The sequence below is a fragment of the Moschus berezovskii genome, chromosome 6 (genome assembly GCF_049115385.1).
Source record: "Moschus berezovskii isolate FMDL1 chromosome 6, NW_MosBer_1.0, whole genome shotgun sequence".
Taxonomy (NCBI): domain Eukaryota; kingdom Metazoa; phylum Chordata; class Mammalia; order Artiodactyla; family Moschidae; genus Moschus; species Moschus berezovskii.
In genome coordinates, this window is record NC_142465.1 from 66,230,723 (window position 1) to 66,257,422 (window position 26,700).

Sequence of the window (26,700 nt, forward strand, 5' to 3'; positions counted from 1 at the left end):
TGGCAAAATTCCAAATGTGATTAATGTTGTATCTATTATTTCACAGGGTGGAGTGTGTTTGGGTGTATGGAGGGGGAAGCCTATAATTTCATAGCTGTTAGAAGAACATTTCTGCTAAATCTCTTTTTATTCTAAAAATTAATGAAAGGATCTCCATGTTCAAAATGATTTGATGGTATAGTACTGTCCCCAGAATAGAATGCAATCCCAGTTGCTACTAAATCTTAATATTACGAGTTAGAAGAGTGTAAATATTTCCTCCAAAATATCAATTACCATTTTGATCCATTTTTTTGTGAGGTTGAACTAATCTTTTTAATTAGTTGAACTCTGAAGATTGTTGTCAATAAATATAAAATCAGAGCTATAAGCTTTATCTAGACCAGTTAAGAAAAAGTACTGCATTTTAAAATCATGCCATCACTGTCTTGTTTAGGAAGAATATGACTTGGATTCAACCAAATGTTGAATTATCAGTTCAGTTCAGTTCAGTCACTCAGTCATGTCCGACTCTCCGCGACCCCATGAATCACAGCACGCCAGGCCTCCCTGTCCATCACCAACTCCCGGAGTTCACTCAAACTCATGTCCATCGAGTCGGTGATGCCATCCAGCCATCTCATTCTCTGTTGTCCCTGTCTCCTCCCACCCCCAACCTTTTCCAGCATCAGAGTCTTTTCCAGTGAGTCAACTCGTTGCATGAGGTGGCCAAAGTATTGCAGTTTCAGCTTTAGCATCAGTCCTTCCAATGAACACTCAGGATTGATCTCCTTTAGAATGGACTGGTTGGATCTCCTTGCAGTCCAAGGGACTCTCAAGAGTCTTCTCCAGCACCACAGTTCAAAAGCATCAATTCTTCGGCGATCAGCTTTCTTCACAGTCCAACTCTCACATCCATACATGACCACGGGAAAAACCATAGCCTTGACTAGACGGACCTTGGTTGGCAAAGTAATGTCTCTACTTTTTAATATACATCTAGGTTGATCATAACTTTCCTTCCAAGGAGTAAGCGTCTTTTAATTTCCTGGCTGCAATCAGCATCTGCAGTGATTTTGGAGCCCAAAAAATAAAGTCTGACACTGTTTCCACTGTTTTCCCATCTATTTCCCATGAAGTGATGGGACCAGATGCCATGATCTTCGTTTTCTGAATGTTGAGCTTCAAGCCAACTTTTTCACTCTCCTCTTTCACTTTCATCAAGAGGCTTTTGAGTTCCTCTTCACTTTCTGCCATAAGGGTGGTGTCATCTGCATATCTGAGGTTATTGATATTTCTCCCAGCAATCTTGATTCCAGCTTGTGCTTCTTCCAGCCCAGCGTTCCTCATGATGTACTCTGCATATAAGTTAAATAAGCAAGGTGACAATATACAGCCTTGCCGCACTCCTTTACCTATTTGGAACCAGTCTGTTGTTCCATGTACAGTTCTGACTGTTGCTTCCTGACCTGCATACAGGTTTCTCAAGAGGCAGGTCAGGTGGTCTGGTTAATACCCACATTCATTGTCACCTGTGAAGTGTAAGCATTGTTATTTTTTATAGGGTCTTTGAATTGCTTCCTAAATGACTACCGTGTAAATAAATTAGAATAACAATCACTCCATGCCTTTTTTGTCTTCATGGGTCATTCTTATCAAATGCTTAGTAATTTCATTGCACTTGTGTAATTAGGTGCAGAACCTCCACCCGAGCCTCCATGGATCAGCTATGTGGACTCTAGCTGCCAAAGGCGCTTCTCCTTCTGAACCGAGCGCTTTGCTCAGCCAGTGTAGACATGGCCTGATAAACAATGGAACTTCTCCTTTGAGAACTGGAGTCTGGACTGATCTAATTCTTTAACTCAAAAATGTGCATAGGTTTGATGAGCAGTTAAAATGCCTACGTTTTAGTAGAACGGGAGCTTAAATTGACAGTAATGTGAAGAATACCATAATTTCTAATGAACTTGAAAGGCAATAGCACTCACTGTTGCGCAAGCTAATCAAGGGACGATCAAATCAAAGTTTTAACATGAGCTTAAATATCTGTGGCAGGGAGGTTGTTCTTGCAGGTTTATATCTGTCAGGTCTTAACACTAAACCTGTCACATTGCAACATGGCTGTGTCACTTTTAACCAAGATGTCACATGTCACATATATTGTGAAAAACAACCTGCTTTGTGTTTTCCTCTCTAGGATTTTACAAGGAAAAGCGAAGGAAAAGGGATTTTTTTTTTAACACTACATTTTTTATTTTGCAGATTTGTAACCTCATGGAGTTAGTGACGGAGTGGGTTGCCAGCTTGTAGTGACTCCACTCAGTGCTGCAGAATGGCTGCGGGAAATGTGTATTCAGATAATCCCAAAGAAGTCTGCCCAGGGTGAAACAAGTACCTTTGAAGTTTAAATCAGGTGTGTGAAGAATGCTGGAAACATGACTTCTTGGGTTTTAGATTTTTTTATATATATATTTATGTTTCTCAAGGAAACTGATGAGTCTTGCCTATTCTCCTAGCTCTTTTAATGCTAAAGAACACACCCCAAAGTGTAACCCACCCTCTCTCCTAGGATTTGATATGCTCTATTCCACTGCCTGGAAAGGTCTTCTGTTTTATCAGAACTTTTAATTTTCAAGGCGTGATTGTGATTTTTCATATTTAAAAAAAGTTTTGATTTTGGAGGTATTTTTACATTGGGAATTGAAGTTTGATGGGCTTTACCATTTGTCTATTTTCTTAGAAAAATAAGTACTAATTGTAACATATGTGTTAATTGCAACATACTTGAGAAAGTAGCACTCAAGTTGTGTTTTAAAACTATATGTTCATGTTATCCTTAAAAAGTTAAGTGGCTCAGAATAATCAAGCAAAGTTAATGATTTTTTAAAAAAATGTAAACCACATTTCCTTGCAGGATGAAATTGTGCTTATTAGCCTCTTTAATTTATTCAGAAACTACACAACTTTTGTTGCTATATTTTGTTAGAAAGGAAGGAGAGACTGTTTCTACAGGTGTCAGAGAAAAATCGGTACTGAGCCACGGATTATTGAATCCTGTAGAACCATGGAGGCTTAGCAGTGAAATTCTTCCAAAGGTGAGTAAGGGCATTGATTTTCCTTCTCATACCAGAAGAAATATGACACAAGGAATGGAGGCTAAATTTAGACTGGAAACAAGTCTGATTTGAAACTATGCCTTTAGAAAATTGGTGACTTTTTTTTTTTTCAAAAAAATTAAATGAGGCAATCCAATGAGAATTTGGACTATATATTTTTCTCATATATTTTTCTTAGATTCACTTCTTTTCTTTATTCCTTTGGGGAAAAAAATTGATCTTTTGACCAACATCTTATCTATAATTCAGATCCAGTGATTTCCTTGTGGAATACTTGTGTTGTACAATACAAAACAGTCTCTCTTATAAACTTATAGCCAAGGAGGCAATATTCCTTCAGTTTCTAAGAAAAAGCATGTTACTTATGCAGTCAAACTTAAAAATATGTGCCCATTACTAATCTTCCTAATTTAAACTGTGTATTCTTCCTGCTAATCTGTGCCAGAATTTTTAGACACATACTTGCTTGTTTGTGTACTTATTTTAGGGTTTCTTCTAGATTTCACAAAGTTGAAAAACTGTACCTAATGCATTGGTGGTTTGACTGCATTGCTTAGCATTCCGTCCATGCAGGCAGATGGTGTTCCTAGGTTTGGAAACATAAATCCCAGGGGAAGTGAGCTGAAGAACATTTTATGCATCACTCATCCTATTATGAGCCCTATGCTGCTCCATCTCTACGAGGTAAGCAATATATTGTGAGCTGGCTTCCGGCCGTTGAACTTGATGTATGCTCATGGCTCTTGCTTCCAAGCATTTGTTTTGGGAACTCATAATGGGGAGTATAGAAATCGTTTCATAAGTAAAAGAATAATTGGAGCAATTTAAGTTACTCACACATGCTCTAGCTTGCTCATCTGTCCCCAGGTAGCATTTGATTGTTCTACCCTGGGACCTACATTCTATAGTATTGTCTTCCTCATGTGAAGTGAGGTGGTAAATTGGTCATTTTCATAATGAATTTGAACAGAATAGATGATCAAGGAAGATAATTTAGGCCTCCAAGTAGAAAACTGCCAAATTACCACCACTTTGCTATGTCTGGGGATAGATAAAATTAGAATTTTCATACTTTGTGGGATCAAAAATTGATTATAAGGAAGTTAAAAATATGAAATGCTAGCGAGTTTGTGGTAATGTATAGGATTATCTTAATATTTCTTTCTTTTTGATATCCAGTGGGAAATTCTTAACACTTTTTTTCTGATCTTGAACTTTCAGATTGGCTGGAGCAATGGCAACCGCAAAAATTGTTTATAATTTGCATTCTAACTTTCCATCATTTGATTAATACCCTGAATTTGATTACCCAAGAAAACAATGTTCTAAAAGAAAGACTATTAGAAGGGTGCGGCTGCATTATTAGTGAATAACATGGAAAGTGCAACATTCTAGGTGTCCCATCGTATGAGGTAAGATTTTATCATTTCTCATTAAGTTGAGATTACAGCTAATTTTGTTTACTATGATCCCAGCCCAAAGAAAATTTTGCATTTCAGTTTGACACAGAAAACCATACTATAAAGCTTTACATGCATTGTCTCAATGGTGATCAGTTTGAGGGATTTAAAGCTAGGCTGTTTAATGTATTTTATTTCTGCATAAATTATGTTCTTTTTATTGTTTTCCAATCCTTTCCAGCTCAGACAATTATAACTCAGTGTATCATGCATATTAAAAAAAATAAATTATGTACATGGTAATGCTTTTGGGGGGAAAAGGCAAACTATTCTCTAACCTTTGATGAAGTTTAACTTTTGATGTGTGAATTCTTAAATGTGATCAAACCAAAGACAATGAAATGCTTGCTTTGAAGTATTCTAAAATTAAAGTGGGAACTAAAGATTTCATGGTAAGTGGAAGCCTTGTGTTTACTGTTATAATAATACAAATTCTGCATGGGAAGAAAAAAAGTACAAAATATGATGGAGAGGTGATGGAGGAGTCAGACATATGGAAAATTCCAGATGCCCATAGATACAGTGTGAAGATTCTCAAATATCTAGTCATCTCTATTTGGTACAGATACTGTCATATATCAAAAAAGATCTCATTGGCTCTTTTTTGTAGCCCCAAAAGCTTGGTGTTTTTAACATCACTATGCTTTATGTTTATACAAAATTCTCCCACAATATGTACAGTATATCTCATTGATGTCTGAGCAATGTAATAGCAGCCATTCTCTCTTTGGATTAAGTACATCTTATGACTTTTCCTAACATGTTGCAAAGAAGAATTTCCACTAGATAATTTGTAGTTTGTAAAACACGAGTTTTCGAGGGGGAAAGTGGCAATTAATGGAAGCATAATTATCTTCAGTGTGAAAATAGTCTGGGAAGCCAGCTTTGGTGAGCAGTTTTTGACTCATTACCATTTTCTTTGCTTGTTTGTTCTCATCCTTCGGGTTCTTTCTGGATCCATCTCTCTTTTGTTTCCCTTTGACTCCGCTGTTGTATTCCAGTTGGCCGTTAAAGAACAGAAACGGAGCAGTAAGACTGCGTGGCTACGTTTTCCCAGTGCCACCAACTGAGAGTTAAGCTGACTAACATGTTGAAAGCCCAGCCCATTTCGTTCACAGCAGGCATGGCAGGTAAAAGCATTTCTGTATTAAAGTACATGCTTTGTTTCTTCAGGCTCTTGGTCTCATTTCTCTTGTTTGCCAGTTGGGGGGGGAAACAAAAGTAGGTTGGGGACCAAATGCCTGGGGTATTTAATCAAATGCCCAGCGACTCTTGATTATAGGATACAGAAATTTCACTTTTGAGGCTTAACTCTGGCGGATTTTGTCAATCCAAATGGGTATCTCCTTCTACTCAGCATGTTATTGGGCTACTTCCTACCACTGACTAAATCAGATGTCATGGAAGAATCTCAAGTAGTTTTAATAACTCTTGGGTTAGCAGAAACTAAATGTGCAGGGAGAAAATTACCATTAAATATAGGTTTTTGTGAGGGTTCTCAAGTTGTACATTTTATGTGCTATTGTTTGCTTCTGTTGAAATAAGAAGTTGAGAATTGATTTCTCTGTGTTCTGTTAATTTGACTCCTCTTTCCTAAGTGGTAGGTATAAACCTCTTTAAATATTTTATGAAGATCACTTAATCAAGCAAATACCCTAACACATATCACTGTATTGATCCCTGACCCTTTGACCTGTCACTCTGTCACGTTGGATGCCTTTTTCTGATATCCTTGCCCAGGAGAATTTAGGGAGAAGAAGGCATGAGGAAAAGTGTTAGTCTTTTCCCTGAGCAGCAGTGGGCTGTGGAATTGTCCCCTTGGAGGTGATTACCTTGTGAGTGGTGAAATTGGGATGAATAATATCATTTTGCATTTGTACTGAATATATTTTTAAGGAGGCTTAAGGGTACAATGTAAGAGTCATCTCGGAGGGATAAATGTAATATACATTTAAGGTGGGAAGACTAGTGCTCTGAGATACATCTGATTATTGAGATAGAGCTGTAGCAAGCTTTATGAATAAATCAAAATATTCCTCAGATGATGCCCGCATGCCATATATTAAACAAATTTTACAAAACCTCTTCTTTCACTGGAGTTAGAGGCTGTATTTGTACCTTTTTACAGTGAGGTGTAAATTTAGTTTGTTTTATGTTCTATGACCATCCTATGGCTACTTCTTATCAGACTCAATCAAAAGTTAACAGAGAGTGCCATGGAAAAATAACTCTCCTTTAAAATGTTAGCATAAATTCAACTGATAAATATATGTTTACACATATGTTTTTTCATTTATATATATACATACACATGCATACATATATATGAATGATTAGAGGCCTATGGATATCCATACCATAACCATATCTGGAATCTTTTCAGGAGTGTGAGGTCCCTCCATTTTAGTCATTAGACAGATTCTTTAGCCAATTTGACCTTAAGTAGCCAATTTGACTTTAAGCTGACAAAGATTTTCTATTTATAAATATCCCTTGGGGGTCTTTGAAGAATCTCTGACATTCATTTATTTTCTAAAGAAAGGTTTAGGATCAATAAGTTCAAAATATTTCAGACTTATCATGTAGTTCTTTCCTTAACTAAATCAACATTGTCATGAGGATAGCCAGGGTCTTTGGGACACCTGAGATGGCTGTACTTTACTAGATTAAGTGACCTCCCAGTGGTCTGCTGCTGCTGCTGCTAAGTCACTTCAGTCGTGTCCGACTCTGTGTGACCCCATAGACGGAAGCCCACCAGGCTCCCCTGTCCCTGGGATTCTCCAGGCAAGAACACTGGAGTGGGTTGCCATTTCCTTCTCCAATGTGTGAAAGTGAAAAGTGAAAGTGAAGTCGCTCAGCCGTGTCCGACCCCCAGCGACCCCATGGACTGCAACCTACCAGGCTCCTCCATCCATGGGATTTTCTAGGCAAGAGTACTGGAGTGGCTTGCCATTGCCTTCTCCGTCCCAGTGGTCTAATAGTGTGATATCTCACATTTGGTTAGTTAGTGCTTTCAGGTTTTCAAAACCCTTTCCCAGTATAGTCATGGTTGATAGCCATCCCTTCTATAGGCAAGGGATAGAAGGGTGGGGGATAAGAATGATTTTTTTTTTCTATCTTTTTGTATGTGTGTGTTTCTTTTTCTAATTTGTTGAATGCAACATGCTGGAGTATTAAGTGTTTTTCTTTTGTTTTTGGATCAAATAATTACATGAAGTATGAATACATAATTGTCATGATGAGGAAAGAGGGAAAGAAACGGTTACCTTTCAGCTGCTGTGGTTCTTAGGGGCCATGGTGCTCCCTGTTAATGAGCTAAGAGGAAGGATGTACCATTTCTTTCTAACATAACATAAAGACAACAGATCCTTTAAGCCAGTTCATGTTTAAATATGAAGGTCAGCGATCCATGACCAGCTTGCATATGTGCACACTCATATTCATATGTAGATACTTGTCCAGATTTTTCAGCCAAGTAATAAAAATGGTGGAAAGGAGAGAACAGGGACTCTCTAGAGCCTGGGGAGTGGGGTGCTGCCCCAAACAGGTGCCAGAGCAAGTCCATTTTTAATTTGAAGTTTTAGGTTAGACATTCACTTACATTTTAAAATATTTTATTCTTTATGTATTGTGATTGCTGTATTATTTGAAATTTTTTTGATTTACTTTTCTTGGGCTTCACATTTATTGCGCTTCTCCTATATGCCAAGCACTATTTTACCCCTCCCCCAACACTGTCACATATTCTGGATAGTCCTATTCAAGTCTGAAAAGCAGAGAGCAGAGATATACAAGTTTGTGAGCCAGATGAATTGGCAATAGATAGGTGAATTGTAAATCACTATAATTACCCACACTGTGTACATTTTCTACCTAGGGGTCTTAGATGAACATTATCAGAATTTAGTAAAAAGCCCCATCAAATCTGTAGGATTTTGTTGAACTTAAAGCAATTCCTTTAGGTTACATTTTTATTGTCTTTCTTTCAGAGCTACAGAAATTTCTTTTTTTCCCATTTCTGCTTTAATAGATGTTCCACACTTAAAGTTTTATATCCTTCCACTTTCACTCTTTCTCTCCTTGTTTCCTGTCTTTTCTGAAGGTGAACTGCATTCTTTTCCTTCTTAATCCAATTTTTGTATACTTGATGTGTATTAAACCAGGAGATTAAGAGCGCAATAGGTGGAAGGCTCTGGCTTCTTTGCTACTGAGTGCTAAGTCACTTCAGTCACGTCCAACTCTTTGAGACCCCATGGACTGTAGCTCACTAGGCTCCTCTGTCCATAGGATTCTCCAGGCAAGAATACTGGAGTGGGTTGCCATGTCCTCCTCCAGGGGATCTTCTGGACCCAGAGATTGAATCCATGTCTCTTACATCTCTTGCATTTGCAGGTGGGTTCTTTATCACTAGTGCCGCCTGGGACTGGGTCTAGAATATTGATGTTTGTGTGTGTGTGTGTGTGTATCATGATGAAAACACTGCAGCTTAAATTTGGTGCACAAAAGTAGTCTTTAAACTGAAATTAGATTGACTGGTTTGAATTCTTGTTTTACCACTTACTAGCTGGCAACCCACTCCAGTGTTCTTGCCTGGAGAATCCCAGGGATGGGGGAGACTGGTGGGCTTCCGTCTATGGGGTCACACAGAGTCGGACACGACTGAAATGACTTAGCAGCAGCAGCAGCTGTAAAAACAGCTTCTAAACTTACTTCTTCAGCTATAAAATGAGGAAAGCAGTCATACCCGCCCCCATTTGGTTGCTGTAAAGATTAAACAGAATAATGAGAGTAAAACACAGTGCTTGGTAGACAGCAAGAGGTCAACAAATACAAGTAATGATCAGAGTATTACTAATTTTTATCGCGTGTCAGTGCAGATACATGCATGCAGTATACACAGTTTTCTAAGCAGTGCTTTATTCAAAGAATAAGGGCTAATCTTAGGCAAAGTTGTGAAAAGTCAGTATCTCTCTTCAGCATTGCCAGCTTTTATTGAGTAGCTGCATTCTCTCCTGACTCCCTTTGAATGCCTGTGTTTGCCTCTCTTCTTGCCTTTACTGGTAAAACCTTCTTTCACGTAAGGACCTGAAAGTTACCCCCACCCACAAAGGTCTAGATGACTGAGAACATTTGAGCCGTTGTGTTTGTCAGGGTCACTGACCTATTATCAAAGATCAGATGCAGAGCTGATGAGATTTCAGGCACCTGGGAGCAGCTGGAGAAGTTTGTTTGACAGTGTGATCTCTCCTTTGCCTTTTGGAAGTCTCCCCAGAGTGAGAACAGTTAACTGGGCCAAGGAGTAAGGTTCCTTCTGCTGCCCAAGGTGCCTGCATGGGCTCTCCTGGAGGTTGTCTAACATCCTCAAAGGCTGCCTCTCTCTAAGCCCTGGGGCCATTTAGGAATGTCTGTCTGCTTTTCTGTTTTGTTTTGTTTTTGTTTTCTTTTCCATTTGTGTGTATGGGTTTTGCATTTAGTGATGCCTTAGACCACAAGCATTAATCCTTTGAACATTTTTTCCTAATACTCTTCTTTATTTTTAGATATACATCCACTCATGTATTCATTCTTGGTTATTCACTGTATTTCTTTCACTAAAGCCTGTATTCATGATTTAAAGTTTTTCACACATCAAACTATTATTCTGAGACGTGCTCCTGAAATATTCTTCTTTTTTAATGTACCTCTACTTTACCTGTATTTTCTGTGCATAGGTTTGAGGATTTGAAGGACTGGGTTCATGTTTCAGGTATGCCTACACAAGGAACTTATGGCTGGAACATCATTTCTCAGCTTCAATTGGTCAATGGAGGGGGCACTGCTTTGTGTTGTAAGCCTCAGCTGAAAGTGTCTTGTAAACTCAAAAGTGGGGTAGAAGCTTTTTTGGTCTTCTTTTCAACCATTTTGACTGCCTTCTCAAGCAACATTTTTCTGGAAGGACATGAAAACATGCAGTATGTTTAGTAATTTGTGAAAGAGGAGACAGGATTCTCTCCGCTTGACATTTTTCCTTATTTCCTAAAATAGCTCTTCTGTGTATTCTTATGATACCTCTGTCCATTACCTCCTGCCAGCATCAGGCCATATAACGCAGAGACAGCCCAGACAGAAATTCTTAGATGAAACTACAAGAGGAGAAACGCCTACTGGAGTACAGAAGGGGCCTGTCTGGGTGGGCTATATCCACAAACTGTTTTTTCAAAGGCCCCAGATCATTCTTTTGAGCATCTGTGTGCAGCATGGTCTTAAATGCTCTTAGGTCACTCAGAAGTTTGGACTGAGCCCATGAACCGTAACAAGATCCTCCACACAAATGAGAAGAGATGATAGCTAGTATGTATCAAGTACCTACTATGCTTAAAAAAAAAAAAAAAAAACTTTCAATAATAATAACTGCTAACTTTGGGGTTAGTAGATGCCAAGTAGGTGCTGAGTTACAGACATTACCCAGTTATCTAATCCTTATAGCAGCTTTGTGATATGGTATTATTATATTCATTTTACACTCGAGGAAACTGAAGGCAGACACCAAAGCAGTGTCTTCGTTTTTTTCCCCACTGCTCCTGGGATATAAACAGCATTATGTGCATTTTGCAGATAAGACTGTTGAGACACAGGGGTTTGAAACAACTTGTCCCCGTGGCTCTGGGTGGAAGCACTAGAATCTCCTGCAGGTCTGCCTGACCCTGCACACCAGGCATCACTGCCATTCTGAGTCACATTTCCCTCTTAATTTACAATCTGATGCAAGTTAATACTTTCATAAAATAGGATCAAATTGAATGACCAGAAAGATAAAGTTAGAAAGGGCATATAAAACACAAATCTTTATTATAAGAATCAGCGCACATTAAATTACTCTCACATGGCTACAGGCGCTTCCAAACCCTTGCTCGCAGTTTCTGGCTTATCTCGTGGATCAGTAACAAAACTGCTTGCTCCAGCACCCATGCAGACAGTGCTTTGAGGAGCGCTGTCTTTGGCCTTTGAAATGTGAAGATGAGACAGTTTCCTCACTCAGCAACAGAAGTCTTATAGCCATAGATTTAATTTAATAATACCCAGGTTGGAAATATACTAAAACATGGTTAAAAGTCATGGCCCTTGTTTTTTTTTTGTGTGTCTGTGTTTTTTAAATCTAACTGAAGTTAAATAGAATGTCGTAACAACATACCCACAGGAACAAAATTAATTTTGTATGGAATGTGGCTATTACATGAAGGCCTGTCCTCTTGTAACCTCCATAACTGAGAAATATAGACCACTGTAAATTAGCTTATTTGATATAATAGAGAGAGCCCCATTTTGAGAGTATATCACTTTCTCTCCAGAGGACATGTTCATTGTTGTATCGATTCATTAATATTCTCTCCCACTGTCTCCAAGTGGGTGAAAGAAATGAAAAGAAGTATGATAACAAAGCCAGCAAAGCAAACATTTCTGGTTAGTTTCCACTGTGACTAGAGAAATGCTTGTCACCTGCTTCTTCTTGCTGGGCAGAGCAAGTTAGCTTCACCGTGGTCCCTTTTTTGGCATTCCTAAAAGCAAGTCTTAAAATAGAATGGCCATGAAAACAGCGAACACATGTTTCCCAGGGGAGGACGGGGTCTGCAGCAGGTGCCTGTCTCCACATCCATCTGGAGAAGCGTCTGCAGGAAATGAACGAGGGGAGAGACTTAATAAACAGAAGATGTCGGAGTCGCTGTTTTTGTAGTCAGTTAGCAGAATCGTATCCCAGATTTCAAGAAAATGCTTAGTTTTTGCCTGATTCCTAGCCCACCTTTCCAAGCATATGACGGCTGTTCATGCTGCCTTTACATGGTATTAGTGTTGGTTATGGGGCTTCCCTGGTGACTCAGCGGTAAAGAATCTGCCTGCAATGTCGGAGACGCAGGAGATATGGGTTCGATCCCTGGTTCAGGAAGGCCCCCTGGAGAAGGGCATGGCAATCCACTCCCGTTCTTGCCTGGAGAATCCCATGGACAGAGGAGCCTGCTAGGCTACAGTCCACAGGGTTGCAAAGAGTCAGACAGGACTAGAGTGACTGAACATGCACAGTGTCCGTTATGGTTAATCTTAATTGAGTTTTAGCTTCTCGGAAGAGGTGCTAGATTTGAGGATCTATTTGGATCGATTATCATGTTATGTTGTATCACTGATTCTCTGCAGCCAGTGGAGGTAAAAATAATGGCAGAAAATACAGAGGATCTTTATTTCTCCTTATAATGGAGCCCTTTGCTGACCATGACATTGGCTTAGTACCCTGAAATTCTAATGAAACTCCATTCTTGTCCTTAAGCAATGCCTTATCTCGATATCTAGTTTGTTATTCAGATTTGCTGCAGTCATTCACAGAGTGATCATTCATTTATGCGGTATATACTATGTGCCGGGTCATATGGGAGACACAATTATGAGGACTTGATTCCACCTTCAAAGAGTTTCCAGCCTGATTGGGGAGGTAGAGGGATGCAGAGATAGATTTAGAGTTTTGTAGCATTTGCTACAATAAACAGGGATGGACTGACCTGTGAATGTAGGAAAAGTAACTCACTTGGGGTATAGAGTTAGAAAGTGCTTCACAAAATGAGTGACATGCAGCCTAGGTATAGAAAAATCAAGAAGCATTTTAAATTTAGTAATGGTAAACAAATGGGCTTCTCTGGTGGTTCAAAAGGTAAAGAATCTGCCTGCAATGCAGGAGACCCAGGGTTTTCATTCATGGTGTGTTTTCTTGCTGCTGCTGCTGTTAAGTCACTTCAGTCGTGTCCGACTCTGTGCGACTTCATAGACAGCAGCCCACCAGGCTCCACCCCCCCTTCCCTGGGATTCTCCAGGCAGGAACACTGGAGTGGGCTGCCATTTCCTTCTCCAGTGCATGAAAGTGAAAAGTGAAAGTGAAGTTGCTCGGTTGTGTCTGACTCTTGGCAACCCCATGGACCGCAGCCTACCAGGCTCCTCTGTCCATGAGAGTCTCCAGGCAAGAGTACTTAGGACTCACTAATAAGTCTCCCAGTGGAACTACTGTTTTTATGGAATAATTTGTATTTCTCTACTTCATACATCATATTGCTTGAGTCTGGACGGTAGCTAAAAGTTAGGAGTGGTTTAAAGCAAAATTTTATTTATGATCTCAATATCTCCCTACTAACTATATTTGCCATATTGATTGCCAGCAGCTTTCTTCTAGTTTCAAAAACTTACCATCTGCTGATGGTTTTTATTTCCTTCTTCCCCTACAATAAAATTCACTGGTAATTAATGAGTTCCTAACTGTTAAGTAGGACTTTAGCCTTGCCTCAAAGATCTATAAGACATACCTAAGGTAGCGTTTTAGCTTTTAGAAAGCTTATAGTTAATGAGTTTTAGCTATAGGAACCCTGACAAACAGAGGCTTATGTTTAAAAAAATAAAATGAGTAAAACCAGAAGGAGATTAGAGAATGTTTTAGAACATCTTTCCCCCTGCCTTGTTTTGTTTTTTTGAGGATTCCAGGAAAAAAGTGTGGTACTTTTAAAAAAGTAAATAAACACTTTTTAAGAGTAAAGACTGTCACCATTTATTGCTAACTGACAGTGTAGACAAAGCCAACAAGAAAACAGATTATATTAAACAACAGGATAATTTCCCAAGTGAGCTAAATTGCTGTCTCAGAATTCTTGGCTACAAACTAGACATTGGGTGAGGTCACAAAGAATTTAATTGTCATTGATAAGAGATGCCATAACTATGGTATATGTCAAATAAAGCACATCCTTATACAAGTGGAGAAAGTGGTGAGAGTGAATCCCAGGATTATATTTTTGAACAGACACATGCTATGTTCCCATCCAGAATCCTGCCGTTCTGACATCAATAGACATCTGAACATCTGAAGAAGCTGATAGAAAATGCTCGATAAATGTCAGTCGCTGTTCACTTATTAAGTTAGACTGATATAATTAAAAGACTATTTTTAAACACAAAACCAGAAACTTGGCACCAGACTTTTACATGTGCCAGACACAGTTCTTCTAGGGATTGGAGACACAGCGTTGAATGAGAAACAGTGCTTCTTATCCTGTAGCACTTAAGACCCAGACAGGGAGACAGACACTCATCCAGTGTGAAGCATGTGACAACAGGTTCAGTAGAGGGTACAATGGGTACAACTAAGGAGCAGCAGCAACAGCAAGGAGAAAATATATACAGGTCTTGGGATGTCTGTAAGAGTTTCCTCAGGAAGTAAGGTTTTAGTTTGCAGTTGAAATATCAATTGAAGCTAGAGGCTAGATTGGGTACAATATGGAGTCTAGGGATAGGATGGAATGGGGGAAAATGTTGAGCAAATATGAGAGATAGGAATGGATTTCCTAAGAGAGTAGATTCTCTAAATTCTAGAATATAAGCATTAGAATATAGATCAGGTAGCTGTGATGAGCAGGAAGACAGACCAATTACCAGAAGATGAAAGATCTAAGACCTAATGTCAACTTGCATGCTTACCAAAAGTCAGCTTAGGGATGTCTGTATCTCATAACAGATTCTCCAAGCAAGAATACTGGAGTGGGTTTCCACGCCCTCCTCCAGGGAATCTTCCAACTCAGGGATCTAACCCAGGTCTCCTGCATTGCAGATGATTTCTTTACCAACTGAGCCCCCAGGGAAGCCCAACTTCTTGTCTTTCATCTGTAAAATGGTGGAAATGATATGGACCTTGCCTAGCTTATGAGATGACTGTGTGGATCATATTAATATATGAAAATTCTTCATAAGCAGTGAAGATATTTGATGATGAAGCTTGTTGATTAGTACTTTACATGGAAAAGGAAACTACTTGGGAAAAATTGTTCCAAAACATAAATTCATTTTGTAAGATCTAAATCTAAGATTTATGAATTCCAATGAGTCAGCCCTTCACATTAATAGTGAAGGGAACTCATGGCAGTGATATAGAATTGTGGGGACTGTGGCAAAATGGAAAAGGCATGGCCTGTCTGAAAACCAAACAATGCATTGTTATATAAAAATATGGCAATGCCAGGTCTTGTGATTTTTAACTTTTAAAGATCTTCTGGTTATAAAGTTGGAAATTCAGATGTTTCTGTGAAACTAGTTGGTGACTAGTTCAAATATTCAACAATGATCCTTTGTGTAACAATCCTCTCCCTCTAACACACACACACATAAACACACACACACACACATACACACCAGAGCTGTGAATTCTAACCTGTGGATTGCGACATCAGGCTTAAATGAATAATGGAGAGTAAATATATCTCTAATCATTTGAAATTAATGTCAATGGCACATAAATTATCTCCATTCTTCAGTGCACAGGGCAGAATGTGTGTGTGTGAGTGTGTGAGTCACTCATTTGTGTCTGACTCTCTCTGACCATGGATCGTAGGCCACTAGCCTTCTCTGAATTCTCCAGGCAAGAATATTGGTGTGGGTTGCCATTCCCTTCTCTAGGGCATTGAACCCAGATTTCCTCATTGAAGGCAGATTCTTTACCATCTGAACTACCAGGGAAGCCCACAAGGGCAGAATACTAGGGTAGAATATCAAATTATGTAAATAGAAGTCTTTATGTTCCTTGTCACTAGATTCCTAGACATTTTGCTTACCCTTTCATTTTTTTCATGTCTGTAAAACCCATTGCAGCCTTTAGAATCATATTTGCTCACTTTTATGTTGAATATGTCCCTCCCTTGCTCAAGATCTTTTAAGTATTTCCCATCACAGACATCAAACTCAAAATCTTCTTTCTCTTTCTCTTGCTTTGTGTTCCTTTTCACTCGTTCCACCTGATCCCTTCTTTCTGTTCTACTCTTTGCTCTCTACATCTTACTAAGAGCCAGCTCTGTCTTCTTACTAAGAGCCAGCTCTGTCTTCTTCATGTACATTGAACCTTCTGAACTCATTTTACTGCTAGCTGTCAGAGTTCTTTAGAACCACAATACGCAATTGCAGAGCTTATAGTTATTTTTAATGAACTTCCAGAAATTTTAAGCTGAACAAGAAATCTGGGTCTTGTTAATCACTTATTAGTATGGCCCTGTCTTACTAAACTATATTGTCTCAAGCCCAATGGAAATAGATGTCAATACCTGATTAAGAAGGCACACACACACTCACATTACTCGGTTTAGTCCAAATTTAATTTAAATTTAGTCCAAATTTAAATGGCTGGATTTCCTAAAATATACTTTATACTTTACATTAGCATTATCATTATAATATTAAAATATTGTCCTAAAAGTATTAGTAGCACAATAACTTTCATGTGTAATGGATGTAATATCATAAAACCCCAGCTTTTATCTTTGGCTTTTGTATTCCCATAAAAGGACTCTGAGTATTATTGTGTATCATTTTGGAAATATGAAGAAAAAGTTCTTAGAATTACATTTGTCAAAGTGGTCAGTTTTACTTATTCTTATATTTATTTTCACCATATCTTCGAGGTGACTTCCCAGGTAGTGCTAGTGGTAAAGAACCTGCCTACCAATGCGAAAGACCCAAGACACTTGGGTTATATTCTTGGGTCGGGAAGATCCCCTGGAGGAGGAAATGGCAACCCACTCCAGTATTCTTGCCTAGAGAATCCCATGGAGAGAGAAGCTTGGTGGGCTACAGTCCGTGAGTTTGCACAGTCAGGCACAACTGAACATGCACGCACACACACATATTTTGGATACCCTAATACATATGATTTCAGACTTCAGTTTGTTTTCTTTCTGGGCTATGAAGGTAGGAAAAATGAGAGCTTTGCTTTCATTTACTGCTATACTGAATTCTGTCCTTTGGAAACATGGCAAATGACCCTCAGACTGACTTACTAAGATTAGAGAAGGAAACGGCAAAGGAAGTAATATCAGAGGATTACCTTCTTGGAAACCTTGGCCACCTCTGTTGGGAGAGCCTCTCCTTCTGATCTTCATGTTATGTTCGCTGTTATTTCACTTTGCTGTTGATGGCTTGTGAAAGATTTTAATTGAAAAATTTTAGTTTCTCATTGTCTCTCTGAAATTTATACTTTCAAATAAGTGAAATCTGGTTGTCAGGTATGTGCAAATTATTTATAGGTGTGAAAGCAGTCCAGTCCATTCTAAAGGAGATCAGTCCTGGGTGTTCATTGGAAGGACTGATGCTAAAGCTAAAACTCCAATACTTTGGCCACCTCATGCGAAGAGTTGACTCACTGTAAAAGACTCTGATGCTGGGAGGGATTGGGGGCAGGAGGAGAAGGGGACGACAGAGAATGAGATGGCTGGATGGCATCACCAACTCGATGGACATGAGTTTGAGTGAACTCCGAGAGTTGGTGATGGACAGGGAGGCCTGGCGTGCTGTGATTCATGGGGTCGCAAAGAGTCGGACATGACTGAGCGACTGAACTGAAGTGAACTGAAAGCAAAATCAATCAAGGTAATGGTTTTCCCTAAGATACAAAGTGATTAGGAAAATATTAATACTTAATTCCTATTATTATGCTTATAGAATCACAGGTTAGGGTAGAAACAGTTCTGACTTAAGAATGCATAGTTAGGGTAGAAACAGTTCTAACTTAATGCATAATGAGTGAGAATGCAAATCTTCTCAAATGAATGACTGCTTGCCAAGAATTCAGGCTTTGTCAAAAGTTTACAGAAAAGTTGACAGCTACATAGGATAGTGTTTAGATGTCTTCTATGTAATACAGCAAGTGTTTGGATATGACAACAAAGACCGAAAAGGTTTACAGTGGTGATTATTTCAGGCTTCTTACTGTGACTGCAGATAGTTCCTTTCATGAAAACCATAACAATATATGGTAGCAATGCCATGTATTACTAACTCTCGTTCTTTTGACCCACCAACTAACAAAATGTACACACTGGCTGTTGCCTATTAATAATAGGTGGGTAATACACAGGTGGCTTCTGTTTTACTAAAATCACTTGCTTTATTTTTCTAGAGGTTTCAATATAATACAAAGAAAAATTTCAGAATTGGGCTTAAGTTTTAAGATCACTGCCATGACAGTTTTTAAAATGAATTTAAGAAATATTCTACTTATATTGATTTAATTGCCAAAAATTGTTAAAAGTTTGATTTGTAAATTTTCTGATAGGACAGAAAGAAAGTATGGTCAAATCCGGGTACCTGAAAAGCAGTTTATTTTCTTATGCATTGTCAAGAGGATAAATACACAATGAATTTTATATATGAAGGTATGAACCATTTAAAACATTTATTGACTTCTGTATGTATGAAGTCATTTTAATATAAAAAAATTTTTTTAACAAAAGAGGGCATTATAGCTATTGTAAATACATTTAATGGTAAGTTATATTCTTAAAATTAGATAAGTAGACTGAAAAATATAAACATACATGACTATATAAGATTTTATATTATAGTTGACAGTAATGCATTTGTTATCAAGCAATCTTAATTGCACAAATATGCCCCATAAATATAGTTTATAAATGACTTAAAAATCTACTGTCTTTATGACATATTTACCTAATTTGTAAAAGTAATGTTTGTGTTTAACCTGGTAGACTTATTGAAATGAAAATAATTGTGAATTTCTTTACCTTACTAAATTCCCATCGTTAATTTTCAGTGATTAACCTAAAATATGTATGCATCAAAAATGTATTAATTTGATATTTACTGACTTCTTTCTATAACCGAGGCACTCTGCTAAAGCTCTGAAGAAACAGAGATTAGTGAGATAAATTCTCTGTCCTAAAAGACATCATCATCAAATCAGAATGACAGGAAAATGGATACATTGCCACTCAAGAAGTTAGAGAATGTTTATTGGTTTCAATAACTCTATGGGCAACTAAAAAAGGTTTTACCTAGAAAGATGAAATTCAAGCTGTTTACTAAAAGATACAGAATGAAGACATAGTGAGAAAAACATTCTAGGCAGAGGAAAAAAGTAATACCTGCAAAGGAACCTCACAGTTATGGTGGGAATTTCAATATGGTGAAGTTTGGAGTGTATGTGGATGTGAAGGAAGAGAGGCCTTGAATTAGAGAGATGTGATGAGGCCAGATGGCAGTGAGTGTTGAATGCAAAGGAAAGGAATCTAAAATTTCTAATCTTGTAGAAAATAGTTAACCAAGGTATATGATCATATTTTTGTTTTTTAAACAGTCTTGTGGTTTCAAATGCTTCGTTGTTATTATTTCTAAGATGGTTTACTCTGTCACCAATGGAAAAAATATATTTACTGGCTAAAAGGGAAAGCAAGAGGGAACATTAAGGAAGATTTTATAAGCTTCTGGTGGTGGTTTAGTTGCTGAGTCATATCCAACTCTTGTAGCCCGTGGAGTGTAGCCTGCCAGGCTCCTCTGACCATGAGATATCCCTAGCAAGAACACTGGAGTGGGTTGCCATTTCCTTCTCCAATAATTTTCTAGCCTCCCCAAATAATACAAAAACCTGATTTTAAGCATAATGATAAAATGAAGAAAAAAAGATTAGATACAAAAAACATTCCTGAGTTAGTATTAATAAATGTTAGTGAGCTATTGAATGTGGTGAGACAGAGAGAGGGAATCTTTAAGGGTGGCACTGAATGTTAAGGTTTAGAAGATTGGATGGATGATAATACAATTATGGTTAATACTGGATATATGAAAATGTACTGGGGATAGGGAGGGAAATAAATACTAAAATTGAAATACTTGAAAGGAATCCTAGTAGAGGTCTCCAGAGATTAGCATTGTGAGTGTGGAACTCAAAAGAGTTGTGACTATTCATTATTATTTGTTCCTTTTGAGGCAGGTGACTCTACCAGAGGACGTAGTATTTATTTAGCAGTTGAGAACCTTTCCCCCAAACCCCCAGTCGAATGGAAGGGATGAAAGTGTGGAAGAGTCCCGCAGCTAGAAACTTGGTAAACTAGCTCACATTTAAAAGATGAGTAGAATGGAAGTCTTCCCTGGTGGCTCAGTGGTAAAGAACCTGCCTGTCAATGCAGGAGATGCAGGTTCGATCCCTGGATCAGGAAAACACCCTGGAAAAAGAAATGGCAACCCACTCCAGTATGCTTGTTTGGGAAATCCCATGGACAGAGGAGCCTGGTGGGCTACAAATCATGGAGTTGCAAAAGAGTCAGACACAACTTATCAGCTAAACAACAATAATGACAGAATGGAAGGGTCTGTCAAGGGAGACCAAATGAATCCAGCGAAGACTTAGGGGAAGAATGGATTTTGAGCAGAAGGGAATCTTATTGATGGCAGATTCCACTAAGCTGCCAATCAGTATGGAGATTAAGCATCAGGCTTTGATTAGGAATAATAAAGTTTGAAAAAGATTGAATTATCAGGAATGTAAGTCATCTTATAAGGGGTGGAATAATAAATACAACTTGAGAAAGTGAGTCAGTAAAGGCAGGCCACCTACATTTTCTACACATTTGGTATTGAAGGAAAGGAGGGAAGTAGAATGGTAGGATGGTAGTAGTACTGGTGGGATCAAAGGAAGGCTCTTAAAAAAATAAGTGATTTGAGAACATTTTGTTGGGAGTGATGTTTGTAATGAAAGAGAAACAAAACAGAAGCAGATTACCTGATGGAGCAACTCCTGGTGGAGATAGACAAGGATACAGTCCACCTGGAAAAGGGATCTTGGAAAAAGAACCTCTCTCCTCCCAGAGAGGAAGGAAGAAGCTTAATACAATCATCAGATGGTAAAAGGAAGAGATTTCTACCTCTTTGGCTCTTTCATTCTTTAGAAGGTAGGAAGCAAGGTAGTCAGCTGACAGCTGACAAGAGACGAAGAGCAGTAAAGGTCTGTAACAGCCTGCCTGGAGGACTCGGACAGAGAGATGAATAAGTGTAAGCAAAGGAGTTTTAAAGTTATCCCTTTGTAATGGCATCAGCCTGTCCAGTAGTGTAAGTTTTTTGAGTATCATTGAATAGCATTGGAACAGGAATAGAGTAGAGCTATTAGTTAAATTATCCTAAGTTAGAAATTGATCCAGGGCTATGAGAAGGACAGTAAGGCAAAATATTGAAGTCTGAAAGTGGTCATGTAATTATATAGCGAGGGAAAGACTAAATCATGAAGATTTGTAACATTGTTTCTATTTTGCTTCCATCTTGGCGGTTTTAGGCAGAAAAACTTAATTTATTCTAAGTCTTCTCTAAAAGAAGACAAATATTTAGACAGGAATCAGCTTGCCTTCCCTTCTAGATTCATCATTGTGTAAGGCAGCATAAGTGGAGGAAACCTACACTCATTGGCTTAATTTTCTTGAGTTTTTGTAGTAAAATGGGTTCTCAGAAAGTTCATCATTTGAATAGGATTTTAACCAGGAGACCCGTCATTGCTTTGTCTCAACAGCTATCTTTGTAACTGCCTGAATTCACACTTGCATTCTGGTTAGTAAGGGATAATAAAGATAAACCTTTAAGAAGGGATAATTATAAATTTATTTAGAATAATTCCATTGTAGGAATACAGCTTTTCTAGGAGTAGAGTTGTAGGAATTGTAGGAATAGAGTTTCTTCTGTTGGCAGTCTTAAGTCAAACCTTTAATTTCCTGTCTCAGAAATTTGTTGAAGTCAGCCTTCAAACAGAAAAAGCTTTGTCATTAATGCATTCTCTGGGGTGTGACAAAGTGGACTACATACTGGACTTGCTGGTCTGATTCTGCTGTCAACCACTTAAATCCAAATATGTCACTTTCTATCTTAGGGCTACAATGTAATCAGCATAAAAATAACTGCTTTCCTCCAAGGTTCAGGCTGAGAGTCTGCAATTTAGGAGAAATCGTCCTAAAATAAAATCCTCTTAGACAGACAATTTAGATGGTTTTACCTTCTCTCAGTACCTTTTCCTTTCTCCTGCCTCCCCCTTTACTAAATGAAGTCAGAATATTCCAGAAGCAAATACAGGTTGCATCAAACAACTCTTCTTTACCCATCACTCCAGTCCCCAGCACAAGTAAGTGCCCAGGCTGATGCAGGTGCCTCGCCTCTTTGTTCTTAGTGCAATGTGATCCATCACTTGTCCTCTAGTCAACAGATATCTATTCGAGTGCCTGCCGTGTGATGGTTATGTTTCTGGGTACCGATGACATCTGTGAACGTAAATGATTCTCTATAATGCTATTTTTACCCCCACTGTGTTGAAAGTTTACGTTCATATTTATGTCTTACCCACTAGACTGAACCTACCTGAAGGGAAGGGATTAAACCTTATTTCTTCAAATCCCCATAATCTAGCACAGTGTTTGACACATAGTGGGTGACCAGAGCTCTGTTGAGTACAGTAATTATATTGTGAATAGCTCAGCTGACATGAGCTTATTTACATTCTGAGACTTATGATGGAGGAAGCATATTTATAGAAGACTTGTATTAACTGTCTAGTAAGACATAGTGATCTGCCATGTTAGAATCAAAGACATACATTTAATTGATTTGTTTGGTGGCATCAGAAATGAAGCAACTTCGTAATTTTGATGAAAGTTACAGTTGATCTATGAGAAATATTTTCTGAGAGTGACAACAAAATATGGAAGCATTAGAAAATCCTATTCATGAAAACTAGAGAGGTGCAAGTTAAACATTGAGAGAAAATAAAACCTTTGATTTTCATCATTGCCATCTAATAGGTGATTTCTATGAGTCACTTATTCATTTTGTAATTGAAAAAGTCATAAATATGAATTGAATATCCACAAAATCTGTTGGAAATGAAGATGAAGCCATCATGTACTTTCATTTTCTAAGAAATTGAATTTTCAAGATAGTTGAAAGGCTTGGTATATTGTACAGTCATAATGCCATGATTCAAACAAGTGATTGTCTAGTTTGTCTCAATAAAGTCCTAGCCTATTTAAGGGGAATGTTTTTACTCAATTGGCATTGTTTGAATTATTTGGTCAAAATCACCTTGATCTTTTGCCACTTAGGGAGTTACCAAAAACCTGGTAAATGATGAAAACTTTTGTCATGCATGTTTACTCTATGTGACACCCACCAAAATGGTCAATTTTTTTAAAATAAAAATTCAATTTATCGCTAGCCTATTTTGACTTATTCCCACCAAACAGGTAGATGTGCTGAATTTTTTATGCACATTTTTTACATTGAATTTAGTAGTTGATTTGTGATTGCACAAACGGAATTTATTCACATGGAGTCCACGACTGGGATCTTGTTTCTCCTTTTTTTTCTGCTTTCTGCCTCTGTCAACTTCTTCAGTCATAAAGATTAAAAACTCAAATTCTGACATAAATGTCAAATTTGAAATTTCTTTTATTATTTTGATCTCTAACTGAAACTCTAGAGCAGAGAAGGAAAGTTATCTTAATAAGGATTGTTTTCTATGGAGAACATATAATAAACTTTATGGCAAATCATAATTCTTATTACCAGGAATATACAAATTATTCTAGAAGGTCTCTATTTAGAAATCCGTTGCCATTTTTCCCTTTCATATTTCATTTTTCCAAAGAAGGAGAGCATGAAATAGCCAAAAACGTATTGGACTTGACCCAGAGGTACCTGAATTTGAATCTCACCCTGAAATTTTCTTATAGTGTAAGCCAGGGCAATTAGCCTCAGTTGTCTCATGTAGAAAATGATGAGTGTCATTTTGAAAAGTAAATGTAATAAGTAATTATAGCAGGACTAAAAGTGGGATGAGTAACCTGTAAAAGGGGGCTTCCCCATGGCTCAGCGGTAAAGAATCACCTGTGATGTGGGAGGCCTGGGTTCGATCCGAGGGTTGGGAAGATCCTCTGGAGGAGGGCATGGCAACCCACTCCAGTATTCTTGCCTGGAAAATCCCATGGACAGAGCCTGGCAGGCTACAGTCGATGGGGTCGAAAAGAGTCAGACACGACTGAGCGACTATGCACAGCACATTTATAAATTGGAGTATCTCAGAAGACAATGCCATGAATTTTCTGTAACCATGTGTATGGTAAATGGTGTGCTAAGAGGAATGGATGAAGAAACTAGATAATGTCCAGAGAAGAAACAGGTCAAAAGAAGTGACAGGTGACCTTAAGTATTTAGGAGGTTGATTCAAAGGATAGACTGACTTTACATTGTTCTGAATATGGGACTAGACGGGAGAATGGAATTGATATATACACACTACTATATATATAAAATAGATAACTAATCGGAGAAGGCAATGGCAAGCCACTCCAGTACTATTGCCTAGAAAATCCCATGGATGGAGGAGCCTGGTAGGCTGCAGTCCATGGGGTCGCTAAGGGTCAGACATGACTGAGCGACTTCACTTTCACACATTGGAGAAGGAAATGGCAACCCACTCCAGTGTTCTTGCCTGGAGAATCCCAGGGATGGGGGAGCCTAGTGGGCTTCCGTCTATGGGGTCACACAGAGTCGGACACGACTGAAGTGACTTAGCAGCAGCAGCAGCAGCAGCAGCAGCAGCAGCAGCAGCAGCAGATAACTAATAAGAACCTGCTGTATAGCACAGGGAACTCTTCTCAAGATTCTGTAATGACCAACTGGAAAAAGAATCTAAAAAAGAATGAATATATGTATAACTGATTCACTTTACTGTACAGCAGAAACTAACCAACATTGTAAATCTACTCCAATAAAAAAAAAATGGGAATAGAAGCAGGAATGACAGCTTTTTAAAAAGGAGATTTCAGCTCAAGACAGGTAATTTTTGAGGTAGATAAACCTAAAGCCTATTTTACAGAGTGAAGTAAATCAGAAAAACAAATATCATATATTAACATATATATATATATGAAACCTAGAAAGATGGTGTGGATGAACCTATATGCTGGACAGCAACAGAGAAGCAGACCCAGTGAACAGACTTGTGGACACAGTGGGGGAAGGAGAGGGTGGGATGAATTGGGAGAGGAGCACTGAAACATAAACATTACCGTGTGTAAAACAGATAGCTAGTGGATACTGGCTGAATGACACAAGGAACTCAAACCCGGTGCTCTGTGAAACCTCTGTACACTTTCTACTACACAGCAAAATGAATCATCTAGACATATACACCTGTGTATTCATGTGCGTGTGTCAAGTCGTTTCAGTCATGTCTGACTCTTTGCAACCTTATGGACTGTAGCCTGCCAGGCTCCTCTGTCCATGGGATTCTCCAGGCAAGAATACTGGAGTAGATGCCATGCCCTCCTCCAGGGAATCTCTCTGACCCAGGGACCAAACCCATGTCTCGTCTCTCATGCCTCCCGCATTGGCAGGCAGGTTCTTTACCACTAGCACCACATAGAAAGCCCCTGCTGCTGCTGCTGCTAAGTCGCTTCAGTCGTGTCCGACTCTGTGTGACCCCATAGACAGCAGCCCAGCAGGCTCCCCCGTCCCTGGGATTCTTCAGGCAAGAACACTGGAGTGGGTTGCCATTTCCTTCTCCAATGAATGAAAGTGAAAAGTGAAAGTGAAGTCGTTGAGTCGTGTCCGACTCTTTGTGATCCCATGGACTGCAGCCTACCAGGCTCCTCTATCCATGGGATTTTCCAGGCAAGAGTACTGGAGTGGTAGAAAGCCTCTACTTATACATATATTCCCTCTCTTGAACTTCCTTCCTGTTCGGGTCACCACAGTACATTAAGTAGAGTTCCCTGCATTATACAGGATGTTCTCAGTTATTTATTTTGTACATATATGCTATACTTCAATTTTTTAAAAAGCCCCAGAGCCAGTGTATTTCCAATGAGAGTATATCTATAGGTTTCTTATCTTTATGGTTTCGTACAATTTTGCAACTCTAGAAGTATCTCTTTACCTGGTAAATTTTATAGGTAAAGAAAAAGAAACTTTTCCTATTTATAAACCATGTTCAAGAAATGTTTTCCTGGTCTGTGATTTCACTTTTATTTTTTAAAATGGCAACCCCTTGGAGATTCGCCTGTCTAAATCCATTTTCTTGTCAGGATTGGAGATGACAGGTTATTCTAATACCTAAATATTAATTTCTATGGCATATCTATGTATTTCATGGGCTAATCTTCTGTGAATTTTCTGGATTTCGATTAGCTTGTCCTCAACTCCTGGCAAGCTAAATTTCTCTAACAGTTTTCAATTCATTGCATTAAATGCCTGTTCAGCCTTGGAAGATATATTGATTTTTTTTTTCTCAGCAAAGTGACAAATACCATTTTCATGACTATAATAGAGAT

At 38.5% G+C, this 26,700-nt stretch overlaps 1 long non-coding RNA gene across 1 annotated transcript in view; it reads left to right on the top strand.

The window, feature by feature from the left end:
• Positions 1-2,145: 2,145 nt before the first annotated feature.
• LOC148777643 (uncharacterized) overlaps positions 2,146-26,700 on the top strand; it is a 71,153-nt gene continuing 46,598 nt past the window's right edge. The window contains exons 1-5 of the long non-coding RNA XR_016037516.1: positions 2,146-2,392; positions 2,966-3,074; positions 3,669-3,779; positions 4,317-4,507; positions 5,557-5,685. This is a non-coding gene — a long non-coding RNA (uncharacterized LOC148777643). The remainder of the gene's footprint in view (positions 2,393-2,965; positions 3,075-3,668; positions 3,780-4,316; positions 4,508-5,556; positions 5,686-26,700) is intronic.